We start from the raw sequence: 27,485 nt of genomic DNA on the forward strand, positions 1-27,485 counted from the left end.
CCATTCATCATTGTTGGAACATCATGGTGCTTTGGGTAGATGGTGGTGGCGCACGCCACCACCAACAGGACACCGGAAAAGGAAACAGAAGAGAGAGTAGGGGTTAGTACAGATTTTGAATGAATAGTTATTATAATGAATTGGATATACAGAGTATCAGGATTAAATTACAGTGAAGTTATGAGAAGGCCATGTTAAAATAATGTGTTTTCAGTAGTTTTTTAAAGTGCTCCACTGTATTAGCCTGGCGAATTCCTACTGGCAGGCTATTCCAGATTTTAGGTGCATAACAGCAGAAGGCCGCCCGCCTCACCACTTCTTTAAAGTTTTGCTCTTGGAATTCTGAGGAGACACTCAGTTGAGGATCTGAGGTTACGATTTGGAATATAAGGTGTCAGACATTCCGATATATAAGCCGGGGCGAGATTATTTAAGGCTTTATAAGCTATGCTACATAAGCAGAATTTTAAAGTCAATTCTGAATGACACAGGTAACCAGTGTAGTGACATCAAAACTGGAGAAATGTGTTCGGATTTTCTTTTCCTGGTAAGGATTCTAGCAGCTGCATTCTGCACTCGTTGCAAACGATTGATGTCTTTTTTGGGTAGTCCTGAGAGGAGTGCGTTACAGTAATCTAGCCGACTGAAAACAAACGCATGAACTAATTTTTCTGCATCTTTCGATGATATAAGAGGTCTAACTTTTGCTATGTTTCTTAGGTGAAAAAATGCTGTCCTAGTGATCTGATTAATATGCGATTTAAAATTCAGATTACAATCAACGGTTACCCCTAAGCTTTTTACCTCCGATTTGACTTTTTATCCTAATGCATCCAGTTTATTTCTAATAGCCTCATTGTATCCATTATTGCCAATCACTAAGATTTCGGTTTTTTCTTTATTTAATTTGAGAAAGTTACTATTCATCCATTCTGAGATACAAGTTAGACATTGTCTTAGCGAATCAAGAGATTTGGGGTCATCAGGTGCTATTGATAAATACAGCTGTGTGTCATCAGCATAGCTGTGGTAGCTCACGTTGTGCCCTGAGATAATCTGACCTAATGGAAGCATGTAGATTGAGAAGAGCAGTGGACCCAGGATAGAGCCTTGTGGAACACCATATAGAATATCATGTGTCTTTGAGTTATAATTACCACAACTAACAAAGAATTTTCTCCCTGCCAGGTAGGATTCAAACCAATTTAAGACACTGCCAGAGAGGCCCACCCATTGACTAAGGCGATTCTTAAGAATATTATGATCAATGGTGTCAAATGCGGCACTCAGATCTAAGAGGATGAGAACAGATAAATGGCCTCTGTCTGCATTTACCTGCAAGTCATTTACTACTTTAACGAGTGCAGTTTCTGTGCTGTGATTTGTTCTAAAACCTGACTGAAATTTATCAAGAATAGCATGTTTATTGAGGTGCTCATTTAACTGTATAATGACTGCCTTCTCTAGAATTTTACTTAAGATTAATTTAAACTTAATTTTACCACAGTCGTGACATCAGCAAATTGTATGATGTGATTAGAGGTATGCATTGCTGCACAGTGTAGGAAGACGTTGTATGGACCAAGTAAAGGTAATTCCACGCCAGGCCAGGGGGTGGCGGGGTGCACTAAACTTTCTCCTGTTATCTCTGCAGACCAGCCGCGGGAAAACCTGTCTGATTTAGAACAGAAGACATCACTTCCGGTTCTGGCACCCAGAAAAATATCACTTCCGGTTCCGGCGCCTAGAAAATGATCACATCCGGCATCTACTTTGAATAATGAAGAACATCACTTCCGGTTCCCTTACATAACTTCCTTTCCTATCCCTTAAAACCACCATTTTGACAAACCATCATCAGTTCTGTTTTGGACTTGGTATAGAGAACATCTCTATATTTAAAAAGACTCTTTTGCAGCTAGGAATAATATACGGGTGGCTGCCCCAAACCTTTTTAAGTGTGTTCAGTCATGAGTAATGGACTGAGCACCCAGCCTTGGGGGGCTCCAGTGCTCAGTGTGGTGGTTCTGGAGATGTTGTTTCCAATCCTGACTGACTGAGGTCTCTCAGTCAGGAAGTCCAGAATCCAATTACAGAGGGAGGTGTTAAATCCCAGCAGGCTCAGCTTTTCCGTCAGCTACTGAGGAATGATCGTGTTGAATGCTGAGCTGAAGTTGATAAACAACATTCAAACGTATGTGTCCTTATTGTCCAGATGAGGGAGAGCCAGATGGAGAGTGGTGGCTATTGCATAGAAGAGAGGAGGTATAACAATCAACTCTGGACACCAGAACACCTCACAACCAATGTTCCCTCTAAGCTGAGCGCGTGAGCGATCGCTCACACGAATTCAGAGCGTCGCTCATACTTCCCGCACGATCACTCATTCCGACGGCGTCGCTCGTACTAATTGCAAGATCGCTCACTCCGACCGTCGGAGTTGGTGCTCATAAATTTTTGGCTTAAACAAAATGTCGCTCATAAACAGTGTTTTTTGCTCACTATATGCTACTCCTTAGAGGGAATATTGCTTACAACCCAAAAAAATTGGTGAGAGAAAATGATGTCAGTCATGTTTTCCCTGCAAAATGATTCTTTGCAAAGGCTAACAAATGCTTGGAAGATGCCATTATAAAGCTTGAAAAATACTCTGGAAAACTTACGAAGGGTTGTGTCACAGTTTCCTCCGGGCGCTCTGGTTTCCTTCCACAGTCCAAAGACATGCAGGTTAGGTGGATTGGTGATTCTAAATTGTCCCGCATGTGTGTGCTTGGTGTGTGGGTGTGTTTGTGTGTGTCCTGCGGTGGGTTGGCACCCTGCCCGGGATTGGTTCCTGCCTTGTGCCCTGTGTTGGCTGGGATTGGCTCCAGCAGACCCCCGTGACCCTGTGTTCGGATTCAGTGGGTTGGAAAATGGATGGATGGATGGGTTGTGTCACATGTGTGCGCCAGTGGATCACCGTCCAGGCTCATCTGAGGTGCTCTGGGACAAGAGGGGTCGCTGGCAGTAATCAAGTCGTCTCCCATTCCCTCCACGGTGCAGAGAAGATGCCCAGTGAGGACAGCTGACTCCTTCTGGTCTCCCAACTATAAATCACGTTGTGGCCTGAAGGAGGCGTCACTCTGTGATCAGAGCACACCACAGGATGGAGCTCCTATCTTGTGGCCACCAATAAAGGAACGGATTCACTAAACCCCATGTGGCTCCTTATTCTGCCTACTTTGATTTTTATTTCCGTGCCAAGGAGCGCTTTTTTTTTTTTTTTTGTTTGTTTTCTGCTCATTTCGATTAAAGGGGGACAACCGGGTTGGCACCCCAACATCTACCGCTTGGACTGGTTGCATCTCAATCAACCTTACAGTCCAGTTTCTCTTGCCACAAAGCCAACAGGATCCAGTTTCCTCCGCCAGAAAGAAAAATTAGGAAATGTCGACATAAAATATAAAGGTGCGTGAAATTGTTAGGAGAGCCTGGCTTTTTCTCCGAGAATATCAAGGAGAATAACAAGCCGAATAACAGCTGGACATGACAGAATGCTGTTGTGTCAGAGGTCAATGCTAGAACTTAGGCTGTCATCTTCTGAGGAGTGACAGGCAGCACCTGGCAGTTTAACCTCAAGTCGATCAAATGCAGAGGTAGCTGGCGAGCGCTCACGGAAAGAATTCTCAGCGTCTGCCTGAGCTAATAAATACAAAAAATGCGTAGTGGACCAAAGCTGAAAGGCGCTCGGCTGTGTTGCTAGAGGCATTTCTCTTTTAAACTGTCATTTTAGGTGATGCACCAGTGCCCATGCTAATGCCATCTTAAAGATGGGGCAAGAGAAGAATTAACCCGGCCCAAGTGAGCAGCAGGGAGTCAATTTGGAATCTTAGGAAGTTCCTTACAGGTCAAGAGGAGCTCACTGAATAAGGAGACTGCAGGCAGAAAAAGGGAGTTATAGGGTGGGGGCCGGAGCCCACCTGTAGCACTGAGCCATTTATATACATGTGATTGGGCCCCATTTAGAATGATCACATGTGGCAATTTGACTAAACTGAGGTTAATTTCAAGTTTTAAAGTAAATGCACAAAGTTGATTTTGAGCGCACTGCCTGTCACTATCAGCTATGAGGAACAACTTGACCAATATTACAACATCCCTGTAGGACAATGTGGGCACTGACCACTCTGGTAGATAGATAGTGTGGAATAGATGACCTGGACACAGACAGGCAGACATGTTACAAGCCATCACCACACGTTTATTTACACAACTACTATATAGCCTGAGTTGCAGCCTCTCCGTCCTGGCAGCTCCTCTTGCTACCGCCGCGTCTTTGAGCCGCCCCTGAAACACACAGTCCTTTGATAGACCGCTAACGGTCCGGGTTAAACAATCTTCACGTGGGGTTGGGTGCACGCCGCCCCTGCAGCACGTGTGTGAGGTTACCTGCTGTGCCGGACCGTCCACAGACAATTTATTAAATGCAGGTCCCTGCCTTGAACCAGGCAGAGCATCCTGCCGACTACGCCACTGTGGAATAGACGACCCGGACACAGACAGGCAGACACGTTACAAGCCATCACCACACGTTTATTTACACAACTACTATGTACAAGTCAATAAGTGCACCTTGTTCCAATTCCCCACAGTCCCAAAGTCCAGGCTTCCTTCAGCCTCCTCTCTTCTTTTCCACACACTATTCAATGGGCCTCTCTTCGCCCACCCCCTTCTCCGACCTTGTCCGCCTCCTCACCCGACTCCAGCCTTGATTGTCGGGAGGCGGACCTTTAAATAGGCAGCTGATTGCCGACCACACCCAGCCACCTGTGACAATACTCCCCCCCCAAGCTGAGACCCCTAAGGGCCAGCGGCCAATCTGAGGAGAACAGATTTCTCTCGGTGGTAGGCCGACACCTTCCAGTCTAGGGTCCAGTCCTAAAAAATAAACAGAAAAACAGGGGGCGGAAACGTTGCCCTGTCGCGGGCACTCGGCACGCTTCACCCATGTGTGGGCCAACGCTCTCCGCTCCGACCGGCACCCCAATGCTCCTTTCTTTGGCCTCACCATCCGAAACCTGCGATTTCCTCGCCACAGGACCGCCAACTGGAGCACTCTCATGTTTTGCCTCCCAGCCTGGGGTTTTTTCCTCTGCCTCGACAGAGGGCGGCCCTTCGTGGGACGTGTGCACCCAGCAACACGTCCTCTCATATTGGAGGAATCAGTTTTCTTCCTCCGACTCCTCCTCTTACTGTGGGACGCCGTAACATTTCGGATCTGCCTATAAGAAAAGGACAGACCCTGCCCCGCCGGCGTCCGTAGCGTTACGGGGGCGGTCCTACTCACCGTCCCCGCTGTGCTCCTCCGGTCAGAAGTTCCAGCGTGGCGCCATTCCTCTCTCACCAGCGGCGCTTGCTTTGGCACAGCAGCCGTCCCCTCTGATCCCTGCGTCTCCTCCCGGAGGGCACCTCGCTCGGCCGGCAGCGATCGCACAAGTTGTAGGCCTTCCTGCAGCTTTTGCAGAATCGCTGCCAAGAAGAGAGAAACATCTGACGGCGAGCTTACCTGATGCACAGCGCCACTCACCGTCTGCTTCCTTTGGGCCCCTTCCTCCGGCCCAATCGGGTTTCTGGCTGGCACGGGATGGACATTCCCTAGTCCCGCCTCAATCCAATCACTGGCGGGGACACAGGACACGCTATTCAACCCCGTGCCTGTCACAAGGAGGGACTTCCGGTTGGCGACCATCTCGTCTTCCGTACACACACGGAAGCGAAGCTCCGGGCAGCTCCGCGGCTGCCTGAGTTGCAGCCTCTCCGTCCCGGCAGCTCCTCTTGCTGCTGCCTTGTCTTTGAGCCGCCCCTGAAACACACAGTCCTTTGGTAGACCGCTAACGGTCCGGGTTAAACAATCTTCACGTGGGGTTGGGTGCACGCCGCCCCTGCAGCACGTGTGTGAATTACCTGCTGTGCCGGGCCGTCCACAGACAATTTATTAAATGCAGGTCCCTGCCTTGAACCAGGCAGAGCATCCTGCCGACTACGCCACTGTGGAATAGACGACCCGGACACAGACAGGCAGACACATTACAAGCCATCACCAGATGGATAGATAGATAGATAGATAGATAGATAGATAGATAGATAGATAGATAGATAGATAGATAGATAGATAGATAGATAGATAGATAGATAGATAGATAGATAGATAGATAGATAGATAGATAGATAGATAGATAGATAGATAGATAGATAGATAGAGATGAAAGGCACTATATGATAGATTGATAGGTAGACAGATAGATCTTTATTTGTAGGATGTCACTGCCTACATTAAAGGAATGTAGTCTTCTAAGGTAAAAGACCCTGCTCTGCCCCTTCTTCTACAGTTCCTCTGTATTTCGAGATCAGTCCAGCCTGTCACTAATGTGGACCTCCATGAACTTGTATAAGTGGACCACCTCCACATCCACTCCTTGAATGGTGACTGGACACAGAGGCTGTTTTGTGCAGTGAAAGTCAATAAGCCATTCCTTGGTTTTGCTGATGTTCAGTTGCAGACAATTTTCAAAGTTCTCCCCCTGACTCCTCTCCTCTGTCTCATCCCCCTTTTCAACAAACCCCATAAGTACAGAATCATCTAAGAATTTCTGCAGGTGACCTGACTTGCTGTTCTATTTGTATTCCAAGGTGTGCAGAGTGCAGAGTGAAGCAGACAGGCCTGTTCCTTGTGGTGCTCCAGTGTTGTTCACACAGTCCTTGAGTCTCTCAAATGGTGGTCTGCCCTACAGATAGTCCATCATCAGGACACCACAGGCTCATCCACCTGCACATCTCTGAGTTTACCACTTAACAGGGATGGATGGCTGGTGTTGAAGGTGTTGGAGAAATCAAAAAAATGTCATCCTCACAGTGCTGCCAGCTTTGTCCAGGTGAGAAGAAGCCTTGTGAAGCAGACAGATCATTGCATCCTTCATTCCAGTCTTTGTCTGATAGGCAAACTGCAGTGTGTCCAGGAGGTCCACCCCACCACAATAGGTCTAATATAGTCCTCTCAAAGCCTCTCAAAAGTCTTCATGAGGTGAGGTATCTGTGCCACTGGTCTGTACTCATTTGGTGAAGAGGTGCCCACTTTTCAATGCAGGGTGTTTTCCACAGCAGTGGCACTTTCTGGAACCTTAGTGACAGACTGAACAGGTGACAGAGGACACCACAGAGCTGACCAGCACAAGACTTAAGAACCTGAGGACTGACTCCATCTGATCCTATGGCTTTTCCTGTAGGTAGCTTCCTCAGTTGTTTCCTCACTTGGTCTTCAGTTATGGACAATCTACACTAATGGTCAGAGGTGGCCATTCCAGTTGACATGGTAGAAGTTGTTGATGTAGTAGGGATGGTGTGGAGCGACTTGTCATTGGAAGAAGAGTGAAAATTAATTAAAAAAAAATTAGTTCAGGACATTAGGGTTGTCCTCATCCACTTCTAGCACCTGAGCCCCTGATTGCTTGAATCCAGTAACTCTGCTCAGTCCATTCCAGACGTCCTTCATGTTATCCTGTGTGTCTCTGTTTTCTATTTTAGCTTACTAAGCTTCCTTTCCTTCACTCAGCTTTTTCTTTAGCACTCGCTGTACGTCCTCTAGAGCCTCTTTGTCACCAGATTTGAATGTTCTTCTCTTTTTCTCACTCAGGAGACCTTTCAGTTCCCTAGTAATCCAGAGCTTGTTGTTTGGAAAACAATGACCATTGTGGGGAACAGCCCGGACACAGACAGGCAGACATCATTTTGTCACCCAACACACGTTTATTTACAAGTCTATTTACAAAGTTCAGTGCTCCACAACCCACAAACTCCCCAAAGTCCAGGCCAAACCACTATGCCTCACTCTTCGGGCCGCCTTCAGGCCCCTTTTATGAGCACCCGGATGTGCTCCAGGTGTGTTCCGGCAATCTCCCACCAACACGCCCCAGTGTGGCGGAAGTGCCGGCTGCATACCCGGAAGCACTCCGGGTGTCCCCACTCGTCTTCCTCCCAGCACTTCCTGGTGTGGCAGAAGTGCTGGGGTCCAGGGTTCTCCAGACATGGGGGTGCCCCCTGGCGGCGACAACGGGCCCCTACAGGGTTGAGCTTCCCATCACCATGCCCATGGCCCCCAAACGAACCAGGGCGGTTGCCCCCTCGTGGTCTGGAGGAGGCACAAGCCCTCTTCCGGTCTTCCTGGGCGTCCCGGCTGAGTGCCACCCCCAGCTGCGTGCAACACCATCTTTAGTCTTTAGTGGCACATCGGACCTCTTAAAGCGGCAGATTCAGCAGACATCCAGCTGCGCCTTGCTCAACTTACATTCCAAAGTAAGTTCCAGGATGTTCCTGGACATCATCTGATAAGAAAGGTGTAAATCAGAGCTGAAAGGACATCTTTCCAGAGGCCCCTCTGGGAACGTTTTAAGTCAGAAAGCACAAAACAGACTCAAGCAAAAAAATGAAGAGACGTAAATCAATGAAGGACAACTCTGATGGACAGAAGAACTCGCCTATGAGGAGACACGGATTTTGTATCCGGAAGTGACTTTATTCCAATCACAGGAAGTTCTACATTACATCTTAAAACGTGATGATGCTTTCTGGCTCTCACAGGTGGCTCTCTCAATGGGAACTCGACGGGGTAGATCCCATATGAGTTCGGCTCTCACTCTCCAAAATTGCCTAAAAACCTCTGAAACCTCCTCACTGAAACGAAAAAAAAAACAAAAGCTGAGAGCCGCTCTTCCTGGGGGAGCTGAAGCCAACAAACTCTTCTCTTTGTGAACCTGAGAGCTGAGATCCACTTTGCCAAGCTACATACTGAGCCAGTTTGACCCATAGGTTCCTCATCAATACTTGATCTTACTTCATTTTTATTGATTTTATTAACCCTTAAACCACCGTAACCGGCTATAGTCGGTTCCCAGTGCAATTTGCCAGCACACCTGAGGTGATGAGTCTGTGCAGTACATTCATTGAGCGGCCAGCTCATGACCACTGGCGCCCCCTAGCGATTCAGCATCACAGTCCCTGGGGTCCAGTCGCTGCACTAGACGAGCCTGCAAGCATCAACATTGGCCCTCTGTGTGCAGCCATTTCAAGCACAGTTGGCTCGGTGATTTACTGAATTTCTTCAATGGCGTCAGTTGCCCCTTGTACATATTGTGGAAGACAGCCCGGACACAGACAGGTAGACATGTTTAAATCACCCACAACACGTTTATTCACACTACTAATATTTACACAGTGCACACACAACCCCCAAAACTCCCCCAAAGTCCAGGCCTCTTCATCTGGTCTGCCTCCACTCCTGTCCTCCCGAGCTCTGTCTCTCTTCCTCCCGACTCCAGTCATCGAACGGAGCGAGGCGGCCCCTTTTATCCCCACCCAGATGTGCTCCAGATGCCTCCCGATTAGCTTCTGCCGGCACTCCCCAGTGTGGCGGAAGTACCGGCTGTGCACCCGGAAGTACTCCGGGTGTCCCTGGTCTTCATCCCCCCAGCACTTCCGGGTGTGGCAGAAGTGCCGAGGGCCAGGGCTCCACAGGTATCGGGGCTAGTTGAGTTTCCATGCTCTGTTCCCGTGGTCCCCAAAGCAACCAGGGCGGTCACCCCCTCATGATCTTGAGGAGGAGAAAGGTCCTCTCGGGCGCCCCGGCTGGGTGCCACCTCCAGCCGCTTGCCACAATATCATAATAGATTGCTGCAGTAGGTTTTTTTAAATAGTTTTTACAGTTCATTGGTATTGTGTAAAATGATCAGTGTTGCAGTAATTGTGATGCTCTCTGTATGAAAGAAATATGTGTTCTATTAAAATTTCACTTTTTCTTGGTGAATTGTGATGTTTCCTTAAACAGTGCAGCAAAAAAATATTTGGCGTCCAGGGGTGCATTAACAATACAATGCAATACAATACAATTTATTTTTATATAGCCCAAAATCACACAAGCAGTGCCGCAATGGGCTTTAACAGACCTTGCCTTTTGACAGCTCCCCAGCCTTGACTCTCTAAGAAGACAAGAAAAACTCCTAAAAAGAAAAAATGGAAGAAACCTTGGGAAAGGCAGTTCAAAAAGAGAGACCCCTTTCGAGGTAGGCTGGGCATGCAGTGGGTGTCAAAAACAAAGGGGGTCAAAACAATACAACACGCAGAACAGAACACAAGTAATCCTCACTACAATACAATAGTACAGTACAATAGAAATATTACAAGTACCAAGCAGAATTTAACAGTAGATGATATCCCATAATAGGATTTGGATTTGTTCAGAGTCCTGGAGACCTCGGCCATCAATCTGCCTCCCCCTATTGGCCATTCCACAGCTGAGTCAGCGCTGGGTCAACCAATCCGATGAAAGGACCCCTCTACCCAACAATTCCTGCGATCCTCCATCAGAGATGACTTTCAATGGGGAGTCTGAAAATTGAAAGTACGCATCATGAGAAGGATTTAGGAGTCGTAGTTGACTCTACGCTGTCAACTGCCAGACAGTGTTGAGAAGCCATTAAGAAGGCTAACAGAATGTCAAGTTATATAGCGCCTTGATGTGTGGAGTACAAGTCACAGGAGGTTTTGCTCAAGCTTTATAACACACTGGTGTGGCCTCATCTGGAGTCCTGTGTGCAGTTTGGGTCTCCAGGCTACAAAAAGGACATAACAGCATAAGAGAACATCCAGAGAAGAGCAACTAGGCTGATTCAGGGCTACAGGGGATGAGTTATGAGCAAAGATTGAAGGAGTTGAGACTTTTAACCATTTAATGTCAGTAAATGTAAAGAATTACATGTAGGAAGTAAAAATGTGAGGTTTGAATACACAATGGGGGTCTGAAAGTTGAGAGAACACCTCATGAGAAGGATTTAGGAGTCATAGTAGACTCAACATAATCAACTGCCAGACAGTTTTCAGAAGCCATTAAGAAGACTAACAGACTGTCAGGTTATATAGCGCCTTGATGTGTGCAGTACAAGTCACAGGAGGTTCTGCTCAAGTCTTTATAACACACTGGTGAGGCCTCATCTGGAGTCCTGTGTGCAGTTTGGGTCTCCAGGCTACAAAAAGGACATAACAGCACAAGAAAAGGTTCAGAGAAGAATGACTGGGCTGATTCAGGGCTACAGGGGATGAGTTAGGAGGAAAGATTAAAAGAGCTGAGCCTTTAACTCTTTTAGGGCTAATTATTTTTTCTTTCTTTTGTCCCAGGGCTGAATATTTTTCCAAAAAATCTCAGTTTTCTAAAAAAGTACACAAAGCAAAGGTTTCAGACATAAATCAACATAAAATACTTATTTATGACAAATGTCACTCTTTTTTATGCTCCAGGAGTCCCTACAGTAGGCATATCCATCCATCCATCCATTTTCCAACCCACTGAGTCCGAACACAGGGTCACGGGGGTCTGCTGGAGCCAATCCCAGCCAACACAGGGCACAAGACAGGAACCAATCCCAGGCAGGGTGCCAACCCACCGCAGACAGTAGGCATATTCACATACTTATTACATACGTGTTTGTCCCATCACTCATAGGCTGACAGGCACTTTCTGGTAAAAAAATGGCTTGAAGTAGTCAAGTGGCTGCTAATCCGTTGTGTCCACCAGTGGGCCACGTCGTTTGGTGAAGTCCAGTTGCCAGCTTGTCTCCCACGGATCGATGTCTGTGTAGTCCTCCCAAGGCAAATGTTTTTGTAGGCGGGTCAGCTGCACAAGTGTGTCCAGCACTACGATTACCCGGGGACCGGTCACCTGATGCAAGTACCTGACTTTGGTTTTCAATCTCCAGATCACTTGTATCAAAATCAGAGTTCGATAAGTCAGAGTCCGATTCAGCAATAATACGTAAAAAATAAAGAAATAAATAATACACGCAGAGTATTTCGCGTTGTGCATTTGCTTCACTCTCTCATGCCATTTGTCGATTCCATTCTAGACGTTGCTTACTCTACGCTACCCAGGCACACGCAGGGTTTCAATGTCAAGTCAACGAGTCTAACAGTCCTCCGAGCAAAGAGGGTCATCTGATATGCATTCTCAACCCCTCGTGCTGACAAAAGTCGACATCCGCCCTGACAGATTTAAAGATGACTAAGAGGAGACCTGACTGAAGTGTTTAAAAGGATGGAGTGAATTAGTCCAGTGGATCGAGACGGTGACTTTCAAATGAGTTCATCATGGAGACACAGTTAGAAACTTGTTGAAGGTAAATTTCACACAAACGTTAGGAAGTTTTTCTTCACACTGAGAGCCACAGACACATGGAATAAGTGGTAGACAGCAGGACTTTAGGGACCTTCAAAACTCAACTAATTATTTTAGAAGAGTTACGAGGACAGGACTGGTGAGTTCTGTTGGGATGAATGGCCTGTTCCCGCCCAGCAGGGCCGTTCTTAGGCATGAGCGAGCAGGGCAGTCGCCCGGGGCCCCCCGAGACAAAAGCGGCCCCATCATTCGAGGGTTTGTTTTTTTTTTAAGTCCAACGTAACTTATTGACAAAAGTCAATGAATAGAGTGCTCTCGTCGGAGGAGACCATTCCGTTCCAGACCACGGTTGCATCGTGAGTGTGGGCGCGGACTTCTTCCCGTGTTTTTCTGTCGCGTATACCGCTTTCTTCCCTTTTTTCACCTTGGCATTGGCCTTATCGTACTCCGCTCGTAACTGCATCTTATTCGTGTTAGCAGTTTCGCATGTACCGTATTAATATGAAACGCAGTTATCCATCCGGTGCTGCTAAACAAAAGAAAAAGGCAGACGATGTAGCCTTTATTGAGGTTATGCTCAACCTTTATAATGCACTGGTGAGGCCTCATCTTGAGTCCTGTGTGCAGTTTTGGTCTCCAGGCTACAAAAAGGACATAGCAGCGCTAGAAAAGGTCCAGAGAAGAGCGACCAGGCTGATTCAGAGTTACAGGGGTTGAATTATGAGGAAAGACTGAAAGAGCTGAGCCTTTACAGTTTAAGCAAAAGAAGATTAAGAGGTGACATGATTGAAGTGTTTAAAATTATGAAGGGAATTAGTGCAGTGGATCGAGACTGTTATTTTAAAATGAGTTCATCAAGAACACGGGGACACAGTTGGAAACTTGTGAAGGGTACATTTCACACAAACATTAGGAAGTTTTTCTTTACACAAAGAACGATAGACACTTTTAATAAGCGACCAAGTAGTGTGGTGGACAGTAAGACGTTAGGATCTTTCAAAACTCGACTTGATGTTTTCTTGGAAGAAATAAGTGGATAGGACTGGCGAGCTTTGTTGGGCTGAATAGCCTTTTCTCATCTAGAGTGTACTAATGTTCTAATGAGACACAAAAAGGAGCTTTGCTGAATTTTGTCGTTGGTGAAAAGGTGCCTTCTCCTGCTGATTCCTTTCAAAACCGACCAGCAGTAAGCAACAAGCAACATTCACGTTACATTCCACAAGAAAATGAGCGGCCAGATGATGATGTTCAGCCAGCAGTTGCTGAAAGTGAAAATGACGAGGCAATCATTGAAAATGATGTTCGCTACGTTGACTGGAACGATCCAAGCATGTGGCCCTCATCCCTCACTGATTCAGAGCGAACCTTCTTGGTCAAAAAGGGTCCTTTTAGAGATGTTCTTGCAAGACATGCAGTAAACAAAGAAAGTCGTCATTGGTAGAAAAAAATGGAAAACGGTATAAAAAACACACTTTTTAATTGTGACAAAAAAATAAATAAAATGCTCTAAAATTTATAAATATATGCATCACTGCGGGCGGCACGGTGGCGCAGTGGGTAGCGCTGCTGCCTTGCAGTTGGGAGACCTGGGGACCTGGGTTTGCTTCCCGGGTCCTCCCTGCGTGGAGTTTGCATGTTCTCCCCGTGTCTGCGTTGGTTTCCTCCCACAGTTCAAAGACATGCTGGTTAGGTGGATTGGTGATTCTAAATTGGCCCTAGTGTGTGCTGGGTGTGTTTGTGTGTGTCCTGCGGTGGGTTGGCACCCTGCCCGGGATTGGTTCCTGCCTTGTGCCCTGTGAAGGCTGGGATTGGCTCCAGCAGACCCCCGTGACCCTGTGTTTGGATTCAGCGGGTTGGAAAATGGATGGATGCAGCACTGCACTGCACATTTTGCACATGCTGGGATTAGCTACATACCTCCACACGGTGCCCAGTGGAAACTGGCTAAACTGTAGCTAATACTACACGCATTAGGGCCCCCACAGTCTAATTATGTCCAGGGCCCCCAACGTCCTAAGAACACCCCTGCGCCCAGATTATTATAATGATCTGACGGCATCTAACCGGTCTGGCCATTCTCCTCTGCTCTCTTTCATCAACAAGAACGATTCCATCCACAGAACTGCTGCTCACTTGACGGTTTTCATTTTTCTCACCATTTGACGACGGTTGTGTTTGAAAGTTCCAGAAGATCCGCAGATTCAGAATTGCTCAAACCTCAAATCACAGTCTAAAAATCACATTTTTTGTTTCCCTCAGGCTGGTGATGGATGTAAATATTAAGGGAAGCTCCTGACCTGCATCTGCATGATTTTTATGCATTATGCAGCTGCCACATGATTGGCTGATTAGATAATTACACGGCTATGTCGGCGCACAGGTGTTCTTACTCATTTGCTCAGTGAGTGTATATGAAAAAATAGAAAAATAAAAGCTGACTCAGTTATGGTAGTTTATTCGCTTGATGCCATATCGGATACCACGGCTGTCAGATGCCATGTGTAGACTGAACTGCTGTCTGATCAGACTGTCTGTCTGTTAATGCTTTTTGTGATGAAACGTCGTTGGGTCTATAAAATACAAACACTGCTATCCAAATCTCACTTGGATATTTTTGAAGGATTGTCCAGATGTGCTATTTATGTGCTATTTAGAATGCAGTTTGTTGTGTTTCTGCGAAACGTGGCTAACTAACACCATCCCAGATGCTAACATGGAGCTACCCGGGTTTAGCACAGTTAGAGCGGACAGAGACGCAAGTACCTGTGGGAAGCACAAAGGAGGAGGACTCGCTCTCTATGTTAATACACGGTGGTGTCACTCTGGACATGTTAAAGTCAAAATCTCCACTCGCTGCAGGGACATCGAACTGTTGGCCATAAGTCTGCGTCCCTATTACTTGCCCAGAGAGTTTGGACACGTCATTGTTGTCATCGTGTATATTCCTCCTCGGGCGGACGTGGAGCTAGCGAGTGACATCATCCATTCTGCTGTTGCTAAGTTACAAACGCAGCACCCCGAGGCACTTGTGCTAATCGCTGGAGACTTTAACCATGTGACGCTGGACAAAACATTACCTGCATTCTCCAAGTATATGTGGACTGCAACACCCGGGGAAATAAGACTATTGATTTACTGTATGCAAACGTTAAAGACGCATACAGTGCCACCCCGCTGCCTGCGCTTGGGAAAGGAGATCATAACCTGGTTCTGCTTCAGCCTCACTACAAACCAAAAGTGAGAGTCCTACCTGTAACCACACGATCATTCAGGAAGTGGACCCCGGAGGCTGAGAATGCTCTGAGACAATGTTTTGGAACTACAGACTGGGATATCCTGCAGGGATCACATAGTGAGAACATTGAGGAGGTTGTTGACTGCACTACTGACTACATCAACTTCTGTATGGACATTGTAGTTCCAGTAAGAACTGTACGCTGCTATGCTAACAACAAGCCATGGATTACAAGTGACATCAAGGGCCTTTTGAACCAGAAGAAAAGAGCCTTTAAAGACTGCGATCAGCATGAGCTCAAGCGCGTGCAGAAGGAACTCCGAGTCCAGCTCAGGGCGGCGAAGGAGCAGTACAGGAGAAAGCTGGAGCAGAAGTTGCAGAACAACAGCATGAAGGAAGTGTGGGATGGGATGAAGATCATCACTGGCTGCAGCTCGAAGCGGGGTACCACCATCGAGAGAGACGTGAAGAGAGCAAACCAAATGAACATCTTCTTTAACAGGTTTGACCACCCTAACCCACTATCACCTCGGAGTACTGCACTCTCTACACATCCTTCTGCTGATACCAACATAGAAGAGACATCCCCACCCACAATTACAGCAGCACAAGTGAGCAGAGAGCTGAGGAAACTTCGTGCCAGCAAAGCAGCAGGTCCAGATGGAGTATCGCCACGACTGCTGAAGGTCTGTGCATCAGAGCTAGGGGGTCCTCTACAGCGCATCTTCAACCTGAGCCTGGAACAGGGGAGAGTCCCGAGGCTTTGGAAAACATCTTGCATCACCCCAGTCCCAAAGGTATCACGTCCTGGTGAGCTGAATGACTTCCGGCCTGTTGCTCTAACATCACATGTGATGAAGACCATGGAGCGGCTGCTGCTTCACCACCTGAGGCCACAGGTCCAACACGCCCTCGACCCTCTGCAGTTCGCATACCAGGAGAAGGTGGGAGCGGAAGATGCCATCATCTATATGCTACATCGATCCCTCTCCCACTTGGACAGAGGCAGTGGCGCTGTAAGAATTATGTTTCTGGACTTCTCTAGCGCCTTCAACACCATCCAACCTCTGCTCCTTAGGGACAAGCTGACAGAGATGGGAGTAGATTCATACCTGGTGGCATGGATCGTGGACTATCTTACAAACAGACCTCCGTATGTGCGTCTCGGGAATTGCAGATCTGACATTGTGGTCAGCAACACAGGAGCGCCGCAGGGGACTGTACTTTCTCCGGTCCTATTCAGCCTATATACATCGGACTTCCAATATAACTCGGAGTCCTGCCATGTGCAAAAGTTTGCTGACGACACTGCTATCGTGGGCTGCATCAGGAGTGGGCAGGAGGAGGAGTATAGAAACCTCATCAAGGACTTTGTTAAATGGTGCGACTTAAACCACCTACAACTGAACACCAGCAAAACCAAGGAACTGGTGGTGGATTTTAGGAGACCCAGGCCCCTCATGGACCCCGTGATCATCAGAGGTGACTGTGTGCAGAGGGTGCAGGCCTATAAATACCTGGGAGTGCAGCTGGACGATAAATTGGACTGGACTGCCAATACTGATTATCTGTGCAAGAAAGGACAGAGCCGCCTGTACTTCCTTAGAAGACTGGCATCCTTCAACATCTGCAGTAAGATGCTGCAGATGTTCTATCAGATGGTTGTGGCGAGTGCCCTCTTCTACGCAGTGGTGTGCTGGGGAGGCAGCATTAAGAAGAAGGATGCCTCATGCCTGGACAAACTGGTGAGGAAGGCAGGCTCTATTGTTGGCATAGAGCTGGACGGTTTGACATCCGTAGCAGAGCAACGGGCACTCAGCAGGCTCCTATCAATTATGGAGAATCCACTACATCCATTAAACTGTGTCATCTCCAGACAGAGGAGCAGTTTCAGCGACAGGCTGCTGTCACTGTCCTGCTCCACTGACAGACTGAGAAGATCATTCCTCCCCCAAACTATGCGACTCTTCAATTCCACCAGAGGGGGTAAACGTTGAACATTATCAAGTTTTTGTCTGTTTTTTACCTGCATTTTTTATTACTCTTTAATTTAATATTTTTTGCTGCTGGAGTATGTGAATTTCCCCCTGGGATTAATAAAGTATCTATCTATCTATCTATCTATCTATCTATCTATCTATCTATCTATCTATCTATCTATCTATCTATCTATCTATCTATCTATCTATCTATCTATCTATCTATCTATCTATCTATCTATCTATCTATCTATCTATCTATCTATCTATTTGTTATCACTGTGTGCTATCAAGCGTTATGATGATGTGTGTCCATGATGTCACTCTCGGTGTGTATTTGACATCAAGGTCTGTTGTCACTGTCTGGATGGCTAATACTTCTGACTGCATCTCAGTTATCCAGGTGTTGGGTCACAGAACCACTAAATACGTCATCTGAGGTCACTCTCTGCTGTCAGCCACAATAAGGAGGACATCACAGTCTGTGACGTTAGATGGTTGTGTGTGTGATGAACACTTCTGGCTGTAGCTCATTTACCGTGGTTTGCTTTCATGGAATGTCCTGGTCTTACAGTCATATGATAAAGTTTGGGAAACCCTCTCAGCCTGCATAATAAGTAACTCTCCTTTCAATAATAAAGATAACAGTGGTATGTCTTTCATTTCCTAGGAACATCGGAGTACTGCGGTGTTTTCAGAACAAAGATTTTTAGTGAAGCAGTATTTAGTTGTATGAAATTAAATCAAATGTGAAAAACTGGCTGTGCACAAATGTGGGTCCCCTTGTCATTGTGCTGATTTGAATGCCTGTCACTGCTCAATGCTGATTGGTTGATGAGCTCATTAAGCCTTGAACTTCATAGACAGGTGTGTCCAATCTTGAGATATAAAGGTATTTAAGGTGGTCAATCACAAGTTGTGCTTCTTTCCCTTTGACTCTCCTCTGAAGAGTGACAGCATGGGATCCTCAAAGCAACTCTCCAAAGATCTGGAAACAAAGATTGTTCAGTCTCCTGGTTTAGGGGAAGGCTACAAAAAGCCATCTCAGAGGTTTAAACTGTCAGTTTCAACTGTAAGGAATGGAATCAGGAAATGGAAGGCCACAGGCACAGTTGCTGTTAAACCCAGCAGGTCTGACAGGCCAAGAAAAATACAGGAGCGGCATATGAGCAGGATTGTGAGAATGGAGACAGACAACCCACAGATCACCTCCAAAGACCTGCAAGAACATCTTGCTGCAGATGGTGTATCTGGACATCGTTCTACAATTCAGAACAATTTGCACAAAGAACATCTGTATGGCAGGGTGATGAGAAAGAAGCCCTTTCTGCACTCACGCCACAAACAGAGTCGCTTGTTGTATGCCAATGCTCATTTAGACAAGCCAGATTCATTTTGGAACAAAGTGCTTTGGACTGATGAGCCAAAAATGGAGTTATTTGGTCAGAACAAAAAGCACTTTGCATGGTGGAAGAAGAACACCGCATTCCAAGAACAACACCTGCTACCTACTGTCAAATTTGGTGGAGGTTCCATCATGCTGTGGGGCTGTGTGGCTAGTTCAGGGACTGAGGCCCTTGTTATGTTCAAGGGTCGGATGAATACAAACCAACATCAACAACTTCTTCAGGATAATGTTCAAGCATCAGTCACAAAGTTGAAGGTACGCAGGGGTTGGATATTCCAACAAGACAACGACCCAAAACACAGTTGGAAATCTGCAAAGGCATTCATGCAGAGGGAGAAGTAGAATGTTCTGGAATGGCCGTCACAGTCCCCTGACTTGAATATCAGCGACAATCTATGGGATGATTTGAAGCAGGCTGTCCATTAAATTGAACTGAACTGGAGAGATTTTGTATGAAGAATGGTGAACAATACCTCCATCCAGAATCAGACACTCATCAGAGGCTATAGGAGGACAGCGTCCAGAGGCCAAAAGGAGGCTCAACTAAGTATTGATGTCATATCTCTGTTGGGGTGCCCACATTTATGCACCTGTCTAATTTTGTTATGATGCATATTGCATATTTTCTGTTAATCCAATAAACTTAATGTCATTGCTGAAATACGACTGTATCCATAAGGCATGTCAGATATTAAAAGGAAGTTGCTACTTTGAAAGCTCAGCCAATGAGAAACAAAAATCCAAAGAATTAACAGGGGTTACCAAACGTTTTCATATGACTGCATTTGATTTCATTGTCTGCTACAGATGTCACTGTCTGTCCGTCTCATCTGACCATCTGTTATTAGATTTTACTGTATCGATGTCATCTGTACCCTCTACTTAGACTTTTGAGATATAAATCATATCATTTTTCGTTTTTTATTTGATATAAACGTATCTCTTACAATATATGTCTTTGGATATGTTTTTCTGTTTGTTCCTCATTTACTAGAGCGGCATGTGTTTGTTTAAAGGTATGTGTTGTCACAAAAATGACACAAACTCATCAAGAAGGTTTGGGGCAGCCACCCGTATATTTGGTTTCCTGGCTGCAAAGTTTCAAATAAATGATAGCTCTGATGTGCACAAAATGGAGTCCAAAACAGAACAGAGGGAATAGGGAAAAGGTGAAGGCTTTCAAAGGTCAGGGTAGGAAGTGACGTCAAAGGGGCCGGGATCGGAAAGGTATTCAGCCATAGGCTCGAGCCCGGACGTGACATCAAGGGGGCCGGAGCCGGCAAGGCCTTCCTCTATAGGTCACCAGGAAGTGACGTCAACAGGGCCAGATGGAACTTCCCATGAATGGTCTTCAGGAAAGCGAGAACAAGAGTCAGTGCACTCTGCCACATCCTGGTCAGATTCGGAATTGCCCTCACTCCAGCCCTTTAGCTGCATCACATGTGTGACAGTGTATTTCACGTGTTTCTCGTAGTATTAGGGTGTTGTACTGTGTTAGCCATTATGAATGTAGTGAGAAGTCAAGCAAAATGATGCATTTTATTGGTTAACTGAACAGATTACAATATGCAGGCTTTTGAGGCAACTCAGGCCCCTTCTTCGGGTGAGATGTAATCTTAATCAATCAGCGATAGATAGATAGATAGATAGATAGATAGATAGATAGATAGATAGATAGATAGATAGATAGATAGATAGATAGATAGATAGATAGATAGAAATGAAAGGCACTATATAATAAGATAGATAGATAGATAGATAGATAGATAGATAGATAGATAGATAGATAGATAGATAGATAGATAGATAGATAGATAGATAGATAGATAGAAATGAAAGGCACTATATAATTAGATAGATAGATAGAAATGAAAGGCACTATATAGATAGATAGATAGATAGATAGATAGATAGATAGATAGATAGATAGATAGATAGATAGATAGATAGATAGATAGATAGATAGATAGATACTTTATTAATCCCAAGGGGAAATTCACAATATGGTGAATATGGTATTCGCGATATGGTGAAAGAGCATAAAAGAAGCAGGCAGCAGTCACAAGTTTCAGACCAGACTTCACTGTTCTTCTTCTTTTCAATGGGACAAATCTACTGGTGGCTTCCATTTCTCTCTAGCAGTAACCTTGGACTTGTTGCTTTCCTGTTTAACTCTACTGTACTCTGTGTGTGCAGCATTGACTTGACCGTCAATTGGCTGGCTGAGTATTACAGGGTCAGATGGTGGGGGAAGGACTGTCCGGATATCAATAATTTCTCCTAGAATGCCTAATATTGTTCCACTTGGGAGGTAGATATCATGTAAGGTGTAGTTTTGGAGAGGTCCAGTCCAGCTGGACTGTCAACAATGTTCAGTGTCCTCTGGGCAATGATTCTCTGCTAGTGGCTCAAAAGTCATTGTGTCTCAGGCAGAAAATGAGGAGGACTTTCAAGGGGGTTCAATACTTTTGCACGCCACTGTATACCCTAAAAATGCATTGGACTGACAGGGCCTGGCAACTCCTTCTTGTAGTTTCTACCTTTAATTCTCATGCCTATTACACAGGGTTCACCATGTTGGTTTCTTTATCCTGTCTCACCTGATTTTTACACCATATGTACAGTATGCAGTCCTAGACATGTTGTCACACACGTCCGCATGGGTGGCAGCTAAAGGGCTCGAATGGAGGCCGAATCTGAAGGGAGTGGGGGGGCGGAGTGCATTAACCCATTCTCTTTTTCTCCTGCAGACCATTCTTGGGAAATTGCACAGGGCCCCTGGTAATGGGCCCGATAACATCACTTCCAGCTCTGGGGCCTGATGACATCTCTTCTGGTTCTGGGCTCCAATGACGTCACTTTCGGTTCAGATCCCGATCATGTCACTTCTGGTTCCCGGCCCCAATGACTTCACTTCTGGCTCAGGGCCTGATGACGTCACTTCTGGGTCTGGGGCCCAATGACATCACTTCTGGTTCCGGGCACCAATAACGTCACTTCTGGTTCAGGGCCCGATGACGTCACATCCGGCTCTGGGGCCCAATGACATCACTTCCAGTTCCAGGCACATATAATGTCACTTCTGGTTCAGGGCCTGATGACGTCACTTCTGGGTCTATAGCTTGATGATGTCACTTTCGGTTCAGATCCCAATCATGTCACTTCTGGTTCCGGGCCCTGATGACTTCACTTCTGGCTCAGGGCCCGATGACGTCACTTCTGGGTCTGGGGCCCAATGACATCACTTCTGGTTCCGGGCACCAATAACGTCACTTCTGGTTCAGGGCCTGATGATGTCACTTCTGGTTCCTGGCCCCGATGACTTCACTTCTGGCTCAGGGCCTGATGACGTCACTTCCGGGTCTGGGGCCCAATGACATCACTTCTGGTTCAGGGCTCGATGACCTCACTTCCGGGTCTATGGCCTGATGACGTCACTTCTGGTTCCGGGCACCAATAACGTCACTTCTGGTTCAGGGCCTGATGACGTCACTTCTGGGTCTATAGCCTGGATTACGTCACTTCTGGCTCAGGGCCCGATGACGTCACTTCTGGCTCTGGGGCTCAATGACATCACTTCCAGTTCCAGGCACATATAACGTCACTTCTGGTTCAGGGCCTGATGACGTCACTTCTGGTTCAGGGCTCGATGACCTCACTTCTGGGTCTATGGCCTGATCACGTCACTTCTGGTTCCCGGCACCAATAACGTCACTTCTGGTTCAGGGACTGATGACGTCACTTCTGGGTCTATAGCCTGGATTACGTCACTTCTGGCTCAGGGCCCGATGACGTCACTTCTGGCTCTGGGGTCCAATAACGTCACTTCTGGTTCAGGGCCTGATGACGTCACTTCTGGTTCTGGGCCCCGATGACGTCTCTTCCAGCTCTGGGACCCGATGACATCACTTCTGGCTCTGGGGCCTGATGACGTCACTTCCTCTGCCTCTCCTTAAATACCACCACTCTCTACCTGTGCACAAGTTCCGTTTTGAGCTTCTTTTTGTGTGTTGCAGTGACCTACAATATAAAGGGGTGGCTAACCCAAATCTTTTTTTGTGGCTCATTGGTGTTCAACATCTAAGCATAAAAGCACCTTCAGGGATGAAAGGGGACGCCGACGACCCCCCGGCCTTTGCATCCCAGACCACTTTTTCCGAGAGCCATTCCCGAGAGCGGAGTGTTAATTACTGAATGAATCTGAATGGACACCACTGAAACTGCAGAAGTGAATGACAATGGCAGTCGGGGAATCAAGCGTCTAAGCACATACACAGAGGGCAGGGAATAAGTGGCTTCATTTTGATTAGATGGTTAATCACACGCTAATAAGAGTGAATTAATTACAGACGGTGGTCTGTCCTCTAGGGGATTGAGCGGCATCCACCTCAGACCCCCACACAAAAGGCTACACTAATAAATATGTCTCTCAAGGGGCACAGAGAAAGGAAACAAACAAAATAAATAAATTAAACGCCACGAGTAATTGACTAATCCAGCAAAACGCACTCGTCTCACCCAGGGGTCCTTTCTAAACTTTTGGATGAGGAGAAAATGCACAGTGGCAATTTACAGGACCCTTCATGAATGTGGGCACCTGCAGGGCTACGTGGGCTGGTCAGGCAGGTACAGTGAAGTGAAGGTGGAGACTGAAATGGCAGCCTTGTGTTGGACACTCCGGAGCCCTAAACAGTGGGCCATACTGGGGGGGCCGGAAAGATTGTGAACGCCTTAGAGTGGTCTCCATTTCTGCATAATTACGACTTAAAACATGGTCAGATTTTTATGTAGGTCCTATAACAACAACAAAAAAACCCCACAAAATAATGAAAAAGTCATGTGAAAAAGTAAGTGCACCCCAGTTGTTCACTTTTTCAAAGTACTTGAACAGGCAACCATTAGAACTTCATGTGAAAGTCCCACAAGGAACAGGCCTGCATTCTTCACTCTGAACACCTCGGAATATAAAAATAACAGCAGGTCAAGTAACTTGTAGAAATTCTCAGATGAATCTGCACCTATGGGGGGGTATTGATAAGGGGGATGAGACAAAGGAGAGGAGTCAGGGGGAGAACTTTGAGAATTGTCTGCAACTGAACATGAGCAAAACCAAAGAACTGCTTATTAACTTTCACCACACTTAAGAGCCTCCATGCCTGGCCACCATTCAATGAGTCGATGTAGAGGGGGTCTAATCCTACAAGTACTTGGGGGTCCACATCAATGACAGATTGGACTCTTCCCAGAACACAGAGGAGATGCATAAGAAAGGGCAGAGCAGGCTCTTCTTCTTAAGTTGACAGCATTCCTTTAATGTGTGTAGTGAAATCCTAAACACCTTCTACAACTCTTTGGTGGCCAGTGTGGTGTGCTGGGCTGGTGACATAACTGATTAAAAGGGCAGCTTTGGTTATGGGACTCAATCGGGACCAACTAAAGGTCATTGTGGAGGAGAGAATTAAAAACAAAACAAAAGCTGAGTGCCATTGTGAACAACGCTGCACGTCCTCTCTGTGACACAAAAACACTCAGGACTTTCAGCCAATGAATCATTCAGTATAAGTGGGGCAGGAAACACAATGGGGGGACTCCTTAATACCAACTGAAAAATGCCTGTATAGTGCCAAACTGGGACTGGCAAGTCTGAAGTTTACTGTTTACGTACATATTAATTAAAATAGCTTCTCTAAAAATCCAAGAGCTAAAGCTTGTTCGTTCTATCTATCTATCTATCTATCTATCTATCTATCTATCTATCTATCTATCTATCTATCTATCTATCTATCTATCTATCTATCTATCTATCTATCTATCTATCTATCTATCTATCTATCTATCTATCTATCTATCTATCTATCTATCTATCTATCTATCTATCTATCTATCTATCTATCTGTTATAGAGTGCCTTCTATCTATCTATCTATCTATCTATCTATCTATCTATCTATCTATCTATCTATCTATCTATCTATCTATCTATCTATCTATCTATCTATCTATCTATCTATCTATCTATCTATCTATCTATCTATCTATCTATCTATCTATCTATCTATCTATCTATCTATCTATCTATCTGTTATAGAGTGCCTTCTATCTATCTATCTATCTATCTATCTATCTATCTATCTATCTATCTATCTATCTATCTATCTATCTATCTATCTATCTATCTATCTATCTATCTATCTATCTATCTATCTATCTATCTATCTATCTATCTATCTATCTATCTGTTATAGAGTGCCTTCTATCTATCTATCTATCTATCTATCTATCTATCTATCTATCTATCTATCTATCTATCTATCTATCTATCTATCTATCTATCTATCTATCTATCTATCTATCTATCTATCTATCTATCTATCTATCTATCTATCTGCTTCACCACCTGAGGCTACAGGTCCATCACGCCCTCAACCCTCTGCAGTTCGCATATCAGGAGAAGGTGGGAGCGGAGGATGCCATCATCTACATGCTACACCGATCCCTCTCCCACTTGGACAGAGGCAGTGGTGCTGTAAGAATTATGTTTCTAGACTTCTCTAGCGCCTTCAACACCATCCAACCTCTGCTCGTTAGGGACAAGCTGACAGAGATGGGAGTAGATTCATACCTGGTGGCATGGATCGTGGACTATCTTACAGACAGACCTCAGTATGTGCGTCTCGGGAACTGCAGGTCTGACATTGTGGTCAGCAACACAGGAGCGCCACAGAGGACTCTACTTTCTCCGGTCCTGTTCAGCCTATATACATCGGACTTCCATTACAACTCAGAGTCCTGCCACGTGCAAAAGTTTGCTGACGACACTGCAATTGTGGGCTGCATCAGGAGTGGGCAGGAGGAGGAGTATAGGAACCTAATCAAGGACTTTTTTAAATGGTGCGACTCAAACCACCTACAACTGAACACCAGCAAAACCAAGGAGCTGGTGGTGGATTTTAGGAGGCCCAGGCCCATCATGGACCCCATGATCATCAGAGGTGACTGTGTGCAGATGGTGCAGACCTATAAATACCTGGGAGTGCAGCTGGATGATAAATTAGACTGGACTGCCAATACTGATGCTCTGTGCAAGAAAGGACAGAGCCGACTATACTTCCTTAGAAGGCTGGCGTCCTTCAACATCTGCAATAAGATGCTGCAGATGTTCTATCAGACGGTTGTGGTGAGCGCCCTCTTCTACGCGGTGGTGTGCTGGGGAGGCAGCATAAGCAAGAGGGACACCTCACAGCTGGACAAACTGGTGAGGAAGGCAGGCTCTATTGTAGGCACGGAGCTTGACAGTTTGACATCTGTGGCAGAGCGATGGGCGCTGAGCAGACTCCTGTCAATCATGGAGAATCCACTGCATCCACTGAACAGGATCATCTCCAGACAGAGGAGCAGCTTCAGCAACAGACTGCTGTCACTGTCCTGCTCCACTGACAGACTGAGGAGATCGTTCCTACACCACACTATGCGACTCTTCAGTTCCACCCGGGGGGTAAATGTTAACATTATACAAAGTTACTGTCTGTTATACCTGCATTGTTATCACTCTTTAATTTAATATTGTTTATTATCAGTATGTTGCTGCTGGAGTATGGGAATTACCCCTTGGGATTAATAAAGTATCTATCTATCTATCTATCTATCTATCTATCTATCTATCTATCTATCTATCTATCTATCTATCTATCTATCTATCTATCTATCTATCTATCTATCTATCTATCTATCTATCTATCTATCTATCTATCTATCTATCTATCTATCTATCTATCTATCTATCTATCTATCTATCTATCTATCTATCTATCGTGCCTTTCATTATCTGTCCATATATGATATACAGATATCAGTGATATATTTGAATAAAAACACAAAGAAAATGTGCCTTTCTGCTAATTTATTCAACAGAAATATCAATCTATCAATAGATGTCAGTTTTTAATTAATAATAAACCTGCAGACCTCTTTCTCGCTGTCTTTATGGGTTTTGGAGTGTAAACTGACGTCTGTTTTTCCCTTTTACACTGCAGGTTTGAAGTGCGCAGACAGACAGACAGACAGACAGACAGACAGACAGACGGACAGAGAGTGTCGAGGTCTGACTGCTTTCTGACTCCACTGCAGTGTATTTTAGTAAAGCGTATTGCGTATTCATTTGTCAGATGATAATTTCAAATTAAAAGGCTTGCTGCGCTTGATATTGAAGGGAATGCTTTTCTTGTAAGCCAGTGGCCTGCCAGTGCGCTGCTCAAATCGAGTTAAAGACGTCGAGTGAGAGGAGTTCCCAAAGCTTCCAGTGACGTCTCGACCGTCTGCCTGACGCTGGTGAAAAGTGGCAAAGCGATGGAGACAAACATGAAAGACAGGCAGCTGCCGGCGCCGTGAAGCACGTGTGTATTCTATCTGTAATTATAGGTAACTAGACTCTAATTTAATTATATGATCACTTCTTTATTTCGTTTACGCGTTTGCATTGCGGTTTAATTGCAAAGGTGGAATGCAAACATAGTAAGGCAACTCCAAAACAAACTGCAACACGGTAACAGTTAAAATGAAATATAATTACGGGAATGCATTTTAAAAGGAGAGAACAATACCTCAGAATGCTGCAGAAAATGAGACCTGGAAGTGGGAGCACAAAACTCCGTGGGCATGGAGTCAGTGC

The sequence above is a fragment of the Erpetoichthys calabaricus genome, chromosome 12 (assembly GCF_900747795.2).
Source record: "Erpetoichthys calabaricus chromosome 12, fErpCal1.3, whole genome shotgun sequence".
Taxonomy (NCBI): Eukaryota; Metazoa; Chordata; class Cladistia; order Polypteriformes; family Polypteridae; genus Erpetoichthys; species Erpetoichthys calabaricus.